Below are 8,488 nucleotides of genomic sequence, written 5' to 3'. Positions count from 1 at the left end.
AGCCTTCTGAACCATCAGAATAGTTTGTACAAAGGGATGTTCAAGCTAAACACAAAATTCGATGCAGATTCATTGTTCTACTTGCTCAGTCATTTTCAATGCAACAGCCACACAGTACACATGTTCACTCAATGGCGTCTACCACTCCTGCTGACTAGTACAGTGAAGTCATCATTGTTCACACATGCTCATTCGCATCTGCTCCCCTTGGCTGCCAGTTTACATCGATGTTGTGTAATGACAACAGTTGGACTTTTTCCAAACAGACATACATACCCCAATGTTCATTGTGGTATTATTTACAATTGCCAAGATGTAATGTCCAAATGTCCATTAGTAAATGAGTAGACAAAACAGCTATGGTACATTTACACAGTGGAATACTACTCTACTGTAAAAAAGAAGAGAATTTTACCCTTTGTGACAGCATGAAAACCTGGAGAACATTATGCTAAGTGAAATAAGCCTGTCAGAGAAAGACAAGTACCGTATGATTTCATTTGTATGTGGAATCTAATGAATAAACTGAACTAACAAACAAAATAGAGACAGACTCATAGATAGAAAGAAAGCTGACAGCTCTGAGGTGGGGGAAAGGAGTTGGGGGGATGGAGGGATAGAGCAAAAAAGAAAAAGGACTCATGGGCACGGACAACAGTGTAGTGATTGCGGTGGGCGGGGGCGTTGTTGGAGTTGGAAGTGGGTAAAGAGGTGTTAAATGGTAATGGAAAAACTACAATAAAAAATTAACTATTTCACAGAAAAACTCTGCACAAGATGTGATGCATGAGCGGGAATGTTGTCGTGATGAAGCTGCCAATCACCAGTTGCCCACAGCAATCAATCAATCAATTTATAAACAACAAAAATGTACGATTTCACTCATATGTGAAATATAAAACAGAAAAAAAACCAAATGAACAAGCAAAACAAACAAATTCATAGATACAGACAAAAGATTGGTGATTACCAGAGAAGAAGATGTGGGGGAGAGTAAAATGGGTAAAGGCAATCAAATGTTCAGTGACAGATGGAAACTAGACTTTAGACAGTAAGCATACTATATTGTATACAGATATCATATAATGTTGTACACCTAAAACTTATATAATGTTATTAGCCAATGTTTTCTCATTTAAAAAAAAGTGTCAGGCCCTGGACTCAAACCATTACACTAAGCTGCTTCTAATTCAAGACATATCATGTTTCTGGAAGGATTTGCAAGTAGGTACACTGAAGCAATGAGGTCAAGTGACCAAAAGGGTCTCGAGCAGAGCAGTCTTTTCTTGCTCCTCAGGTCCATCTCCACCACCATCCCCAACAACTGCCTCCCTTCCTCTCACAAAATGTTGCCTACTGAGCCCAAATCCACTTAGCTGAGTCTGTCTGGCAACCAAAATGAATACACACGTTGCAAACTATTAAGGTAACCACAGTTATGTGGAGAGAGCTCGTCCAAGCTTTGGAGCAGCTTTTGCTTGATCTCAGGGGGAAGGGCCCCTCCTCCCCTGGCGGCACATCTGTGACTCCCTCTAACTGCCACTTTCCAGCCCCTTCATGGCTCCTCGCTGTTTCAGACTATGGTTCATCTTAGGTGTCCAAACTCATTCCTTCTTTATTCATGGCTCTATCGCCAAGTATCTGTCCTGCTTTTGTCCCAAGTTTGTCTCATGCCGGCACTCAGGCTGCGGGGTTTCAGCTCATCCCTCAGCCTCTGTGTCTGGCTTTACCCAGATGTGGAAAAAGAGTCTCTTAAAACCCCAATATCTATGGCAAAAGCTCATGAGATATGTGGTAATAGGGACAAGCAAAGAGAAGAGAGATATAAAACTATAAACACAGGGTAAACACAACCCAGCACACAGAAGGAAGAAAATATCTCAAAATACTTTGTATTCTCTACAAAAAAAAAAAAAAAAATGTAGGTTTTTTTCTTTAACCAAATTTTCTACTTCCTACAAACATTAATTTTATCATTTAAAAAAATGATACACTAGAAATAACCATCTGCAATGGTCAAATAAATCATGGTATATTAATGTCCAGAAAAAGATTAGAGAAAAAATCAAAAGTAAATGAGAATAATTTCTGAGGTGGTGCTTTAATTTTATTAGGTAATTAACATTAAATTTCTTTATCTTGTTCTGTTTCCAAAAACTTTTTCAGTGAAAATTTTGTTATCACACAAAAATGAAACACTGCTTCTTTTATCCCTATCAAGAAATTTCCTCATCTATCTCTGGAGGATGGAAGGGGAAATTAACTCTTGAAGGTCTTCCCTGCTGCCATTTCCAGTGGTACCTCACTTGGAATCAGTGATACTGCAGTTGAAACCTGTGAGAAAAAAATTTCCTTCATAATGATGTCAGCCTTTCTTAAAAAAATAAATAAATAAAAGCCTCTAATAGTCAGGAAAAACATAGTTGATGTGAATCATATGTCTGAGTGGCCGAGTTCCCACTAAGCTGGGAGAGCGCACAGATGTGCAGGACAGAAATTCCGTCTCACACAGCAACTCTTCCTCACGAAGCTCTAGAAGGTAATCGCCCCAGACCTTGTCAGTGTCCCTGCCTGGAAGCCTGTCTGTGAGTTCCCATTCCCCAGCCTCCTCACCCTTCAGTCCCCCATCCTCTACCTTTTTTCTAATTCTCCCCTTGTCAAAAAGGAACAGAATCGGACAATAATCATTTGCATTTGTTGACTGACAGGTTACATTTTAACAGATGACCTAATATCTTAGCCAGTTGTTTGCATTTTAAAACTCCCATCTTCCAGTTGTGGAAGGAAAAAAACTCTCCTAAAGGAATTTCAGGCATCAGCCAGCAGGTGCAGTAATGTTTGTGTCAAGGGGAGAGGGGGACGAGTCCTGAAAGTAAATCTGATTTAGAAGCCCTGGGACCTGGGGGGGCAGGGTCAGAGGGGAGGTACTGGGCCACTCCCCAGGTGGGCTCTTGGCTCCCCTGGGAAGACACCCGGGGCTGATGTGGTTCCAGCTGCAGGAGCTGCCAGGAAAGGGACAGGGGTGGGGAGAATAAGGCACCTTTTGTCCTCCATCATCTAGAGTCTGCCTTTCCAGGATGAGTCCACCATGTACCTACCCCGATCGCCTTTCCTGGCCCCTCTTCTTTCATGTGGACTCCTTTCCTGAGCGTCCTCAGGATCTCATTTGTGTTTGCTGCATGATGCTTCTTAGGTGGCATTCAGTGAGATTTTCAAACTGCAGCGCCACTAGCCAACCTCTGCCCACATGAGGACCAGACCACCTCCAGGCCCACCCACCCAACACCCATCACTAAGAAGCTGGAACCCCACGGGTGGACTGTAGTCAATGTGCTGAAAATCAGATCACTGAACACCAACCTACCAACTTCTCTGAGTTAGCAAGAATTTTTTCAAAATTTTTGGTGTTTTGCCTCCTCTGCCAATTTAAATACAAAGGTTCTGATTTCCCTTAATTGCAATTTCCTACTTGCCTTATTTGTGCAGATTTACATGTGCTCCAGCTCTAGAGGTTATCATACATATACTCTCAACTGGGTCAAGGACAGATATCCCAGCCACTTCATAAGTGGGGACAGAAGTGGGGCAGAGGCAGGCTGCAGAGTGGGGGCGGGGCTGGGCTGGGCAAACTAAAACTTAGAAAAACACTCAGTGAGTTATTAATAGCAGTTATGCAGGGGTTGGAATTCTGTCTTTCTAACAGGTGAATTTTTCTTTCTCCCTCGCACATTTGTGTATTACTATAATTATTCACAATGATTTACAATTTTTTAAAATCCTCACCTGTAACCTAGGAATATGCCCTGACCAGCAACCGAACCTGAAATCTTTTGGTTATGGGACAACTTTCCAACCAACTGACCCACCGGCCAGGACTGATTAACTTTTATGATGAGCAAAAATAACCCTGGCAGCCCCCTTTGTCCATGAAAACATATATTAAATTCAAACAATGTAAAGGGTGGCTTCATTCTCAGAACTCTATAATCATTAACAGTCACAAAAAATTCCTCCCCTTTTGTCATCTTTAAAAATATATTTCCAGTATTCCATACATATTCTCTGTTTTTCCCTTCACAACCGTCTGTGACTAACCTAAAATCTGATGAGTGAAAATGTGTCCCTTTCCAGGATGCCTACTGAACTCCCCCCTTGTGCCGATCCTATTACTTTATGAGACCTCCCCCTCCCATCGCTTTTTTTGTCAAAGAAGTGTCACACCTTTGTGTTTCTATTTCCCATTGTTTTCATAAAGGCTAAGGGTGAAATGCAACAAAAAAATAAATTGTTCTGAAACTTTTTCGAAAGCAACCAATTCTTCTTTGGAAAGCAAGCATTCTGAGAGGTGGAGCAGCCAACGTGGAAGGTGAGTTGGGGGTGCGTAGACTGCCCGCCCCTGACAAGCACCCCAGCACTCATTTTTCCTGCTGCCTGGAGGCACCTCCACAAGTCTGAGGCAGGGTTTGAAAATTACCATTCTTAAGTCATTGCTGTAAATTATTCAAATACCTACGCAGACACTGCTCTATTTGACTTGGCCCAAAGCGAGGTGGGAGCTGCCAACTGCCAGCAGCACCACCATGTCATAGCCTGTGGTGGCTGTCCCTCACCATACACCAAAATTTGGATGTGGCAAATAAAAGATGTGGCAAAGGGGCCCTAGCTGGTGTGGCTCAGTGGATTGAGCGCTGGCCTGCTACCTGAAAGGCCTCCGGTTTGATTCCCAATCTGGGCAGATGCCTGGGTTGCGGGCCAGTCCCTGGTTAGAGGTGTTCGAGAGGCAAACAACCTATGTATCTCTCCTACATTGCTGTTCCTCCCTCTATCTTTCTCCCTCCCTTCCCCTCTCTCTAAAAGTAAATAAATTAAATCTTTAAAAAAAAGAAGTGGCAAAGAGGTGTCACCAGAGAATGCACAAAATGTATTCACAAGTAGAAAGCACAAAGTAGAGGACCATATGTGAAGGAGTTTTCTATATCACTGACTTCCGGTCAAGGTGGAGGAGTAGGTAAACATGTTTCTCCTCCTTACGCAACCACAGAAAAAATTACAACTAGACCTCAAAACAAATAACACCTAGCACCATTAGAAAATCGAACTGTACAGAAGTCTGTCAACCAAGGATTTAAAGAAGCCACATGCATCCAGATGGGTAGAAGGGGCAGAGACGCAGAGACAGATGGAGATGTGGGGAGACACGGTGTGGTGCAGAGAGGTGAGGTGGCAAAATGAACCATCCCACATTCTTGTGTGGTGGATAGAAATCGGAAGGAATACCTTGGGAGCAAGCTATCCCAGCCCCAGGCCAGACTGCAAAGCCCAGGTTTCCATCTCCAAGAAGATAAATCCCCATAACTTCTGGCTGTAAAAACCAGTGGCGGTTGGGGTGATGGAAGAAACTGCCAGATTTTCAGGAGACCCTGCTTAAAGGGTCTTAACTCATGCACTCACCCTGCATGACTTAAAACATACACAGGTCCGCCCCCTCTGGCATTCAGGACCAGGGAAATAGCTGGAAGGGCACCAGTCACACAGGGTGAGTGCAGGGAAAACCTCCAGAAGCCAGGTAGCAGCATTGTCCCCTCTCCAGGCCTTTCCCCCTCGCCACCCCAACACAGAGCCACAAAGCAGTGCAGCAGGTTGCCCCGCCCTGGCGATTATTTAAGGCTCTGCCCCAAATAATTTACAGGTGCCTTTTCTACAGTAGGCCATGCTACTAAGACAGGGAGTCAAAGCAGCTCTACCTAATACACAGGAACAAACACAGGAAGGCTGCCAAATTGAGGAGACAAAGAAACATGGCCCAAATGAAAGAATAGAACAAAACTCCAGAAAAAGAACTAAACAAAATGGAGATAACTAACCAATCAGATGCAGAGTTCTAAACACTGGTGATCGGGATGCTCAAAGAACTCACTGTTTTAGCAACAAAATTTTAAAAACCCAGAAAGAAATGAAGGTTACACTAAGTGAAATAAAAAAAAATCTACCAGGAACCAACAGCGGAGTGGATGAAGCCAGGATTCAAATCAACGATTTGGAACATAAGGAAGAAATAAGCATTCAATCGGAACAGCAAGAAGAAAGAGGAATTCAAGAAAACCAAGATAGTATAAGGTGCCTCTAGGACATCTCCAAACATACCAATATCCGAACCATAGGGATGCCAGAAGGAGAAGAGGAAGAGCAACAAATTAAAAACTTTTATGAAAAAATAATGAAAAAAAAAACTTCCCTAATTTGGTGAAGGAAATAGATATACAAGTCCAGGAAGTACAGAGAGTCCTGAACAAGTTGGACCTAAAGAGGACCATACCAAAGCACATCATAATTAAAATGCCAAAGGTTAAAGATAAAAAAAGAATGTTAAGAATTACTTAAGAATGGTAATTTTCAAACCCTGCCTCAGATTTTTGCCAGCAAGAGAAAAGCAGAGTTACCTACAAAGGAGTTCCCATAAAACTGTCAGCTGATCTCACAAAAGAAACTTTGCAGGCAAGTAGGGACTGGCAAGAAGTATTCAAAGTGATGAAAAGCAAACACCCACAACCTAGAATACTCTGTACAGCAAAGCTCTCATTTAGAATTGAAGGGCAGATAAAGTGCTTCCCAGGCAAAGTAAAGCTAAAGGAGTTCATCATCATCAAGCCAGTATTATTTAACATGAAATGTTAAAGGAACTTATTTAAGAAAAAGAAGATCAAAACTATGAACATTAAAATGGCAACAAATTCAGAGCTATCAGCAACTGAATCTCAAAAAACAAATTAAGCAAACAAGCAGAATTGGAACAGAATCATAGCTATGGAGATCATTTGGAGGGTTATCAGCTGGGAAGGGGAAGAGGAAGAACGGGGGAAAGGTGCAGTGATCAAGAAACTTAATTGGCAGGTACAAAATAGACAGGGGGATGTTAAGAATTGTACAGGAAATGGAGAAGCCAAAGAACTTATATGCATGACCCATGAACATGAACTAAGGGGGGGTTGCTGGAGGGGATTGGAGTACCAGGTAGAGGAGGGCAAAGGTGTAAAATTGGGACAACTGTTATAGCACAATCGATAAAATATAGTTTTTAAAAAAAACAGATATATCAGAACCATTGCCATCTCTCCTCTGGCTATCCAGAGCTCCTGTGTATTACCTTCCCAGGAGAAGCCCAGTAGCCCAGTCAAGCCCTCTACTTTGTACTTTGTGACCCCGAGTTTAGGGACCAAATTTTAAATCCTACTAGCAACTCTTTTGAGACGCTAAAATGCTCTACCCAGGAAAATGGGCCTCTCCTTGGGTTTTGTTATTGTTGCATTAGGGTTGCTTTTGTTTTTCAGAAAGGGAAAGGACTCTCTGAGGTGGTGCATTTGCCTAAAGGAGAATGGATGGGGTGCCCCCATAAGACCTCTGCAAGTCAGGGCTTCCAAGTTTTCTGACATGAGAGGCTCACACACTGTCCAGGGCTAGATTTCCAGTCACTATACCTCGTTCCCAGGACCAGGGGACTGCCAGCTTTGGTCAGAATGCAGGCCGTGAGGGCGAAGGTGTTTCAAGAACTGTTGTCTAAGAACATGGTCTGCCTGGATCCATTAGCTGTTCATTCCTTTGCTCAGCTGACATCCACTGATACGGCTCTGAAGCCAGGCTGGGTGCCTATGGGGCAGGATCCAGGAGCAAGCCCCTGCCTCCGCAGCCCCGAGAGCTACCCTATGGACATTCACTGCTTCTACCCTTCCTCTTACCCTGTGAGCATCAGTAGCAAACTCATGTTAAACCTAAGAGTCAATTGGGGTGGTAAACACACAATACAAGGTACAGATGGTAGCGTGTAGAATTGTACACCTGAAACCTATTAATTTATTAATCAATTTTTAAAAAGATACACCTGTGCCCTGACTAGTGTGGCCGAGTTGGATGGGCATCCTGATGCAAAGCAAATGGTGGCTGGTTCAATTCCCCGTCAGGGCACATGCCTGGGTTGCAAGCTCGGTCCCTGAGTTGCATATGAGAGGCAACCAATCGATTCCCTTTCACACAGATGTTTCTCTCCCTCCCTTTCTCTCTTTCTTCTCCTCTCTCAAAAATAAGTAAATAAAACCTTTTTAAAAAATGATAACTTTTTTAAAAGTAAAAGATACTCTTGTAAAGCTATCCAAGAAACAGTATTTTTTTTTAAAAAAAGTGAAGTGTCAGTATAATATACCTGCAAGATAAGTTTTTTCTAAAAACTAAATATATATATTTATTTATATATAAAATAAAGTATAGGTCATCAAAAAAAAAAGCTAAAGGTTAAAATTTCCTTCCCAACCCTTCTTCCCTCCACCAAACTCCCTCACCGGGGAGGATAGTGCTGTCAGTTCACCCATATCTGGGCCAAATCCTCCATCGCACCACACCTGGAGCTGTACTTGGCTCCCTGCAGTTAGCCCCATGCCGACCCTGCTGCTTTTTCTCCCTTCTCTGACCCACTCGATACTCCCACTGACAGCCAGGG

This window comes from Pteronotus mesoamericanus, unplaced genomic scaffold (assembly GCF_021234165.1).
Source record: "Pteronotus mesoamericanus isolate MK-2021 breed Mesoamerican mustached bat unplaced genomic scaffold, CSHL_Meso_final contig_116, whole genome shotgun sequence".
Lineage (NCBI taxonomy): Eukaryota > Metazoa > Chordata > Mammalia > Chiroptera > Mormoopidae > Pteronotus > Pteronotus mesoamericanus.
Note: the sequence above shows the minus strand (reverse complement) of the source record.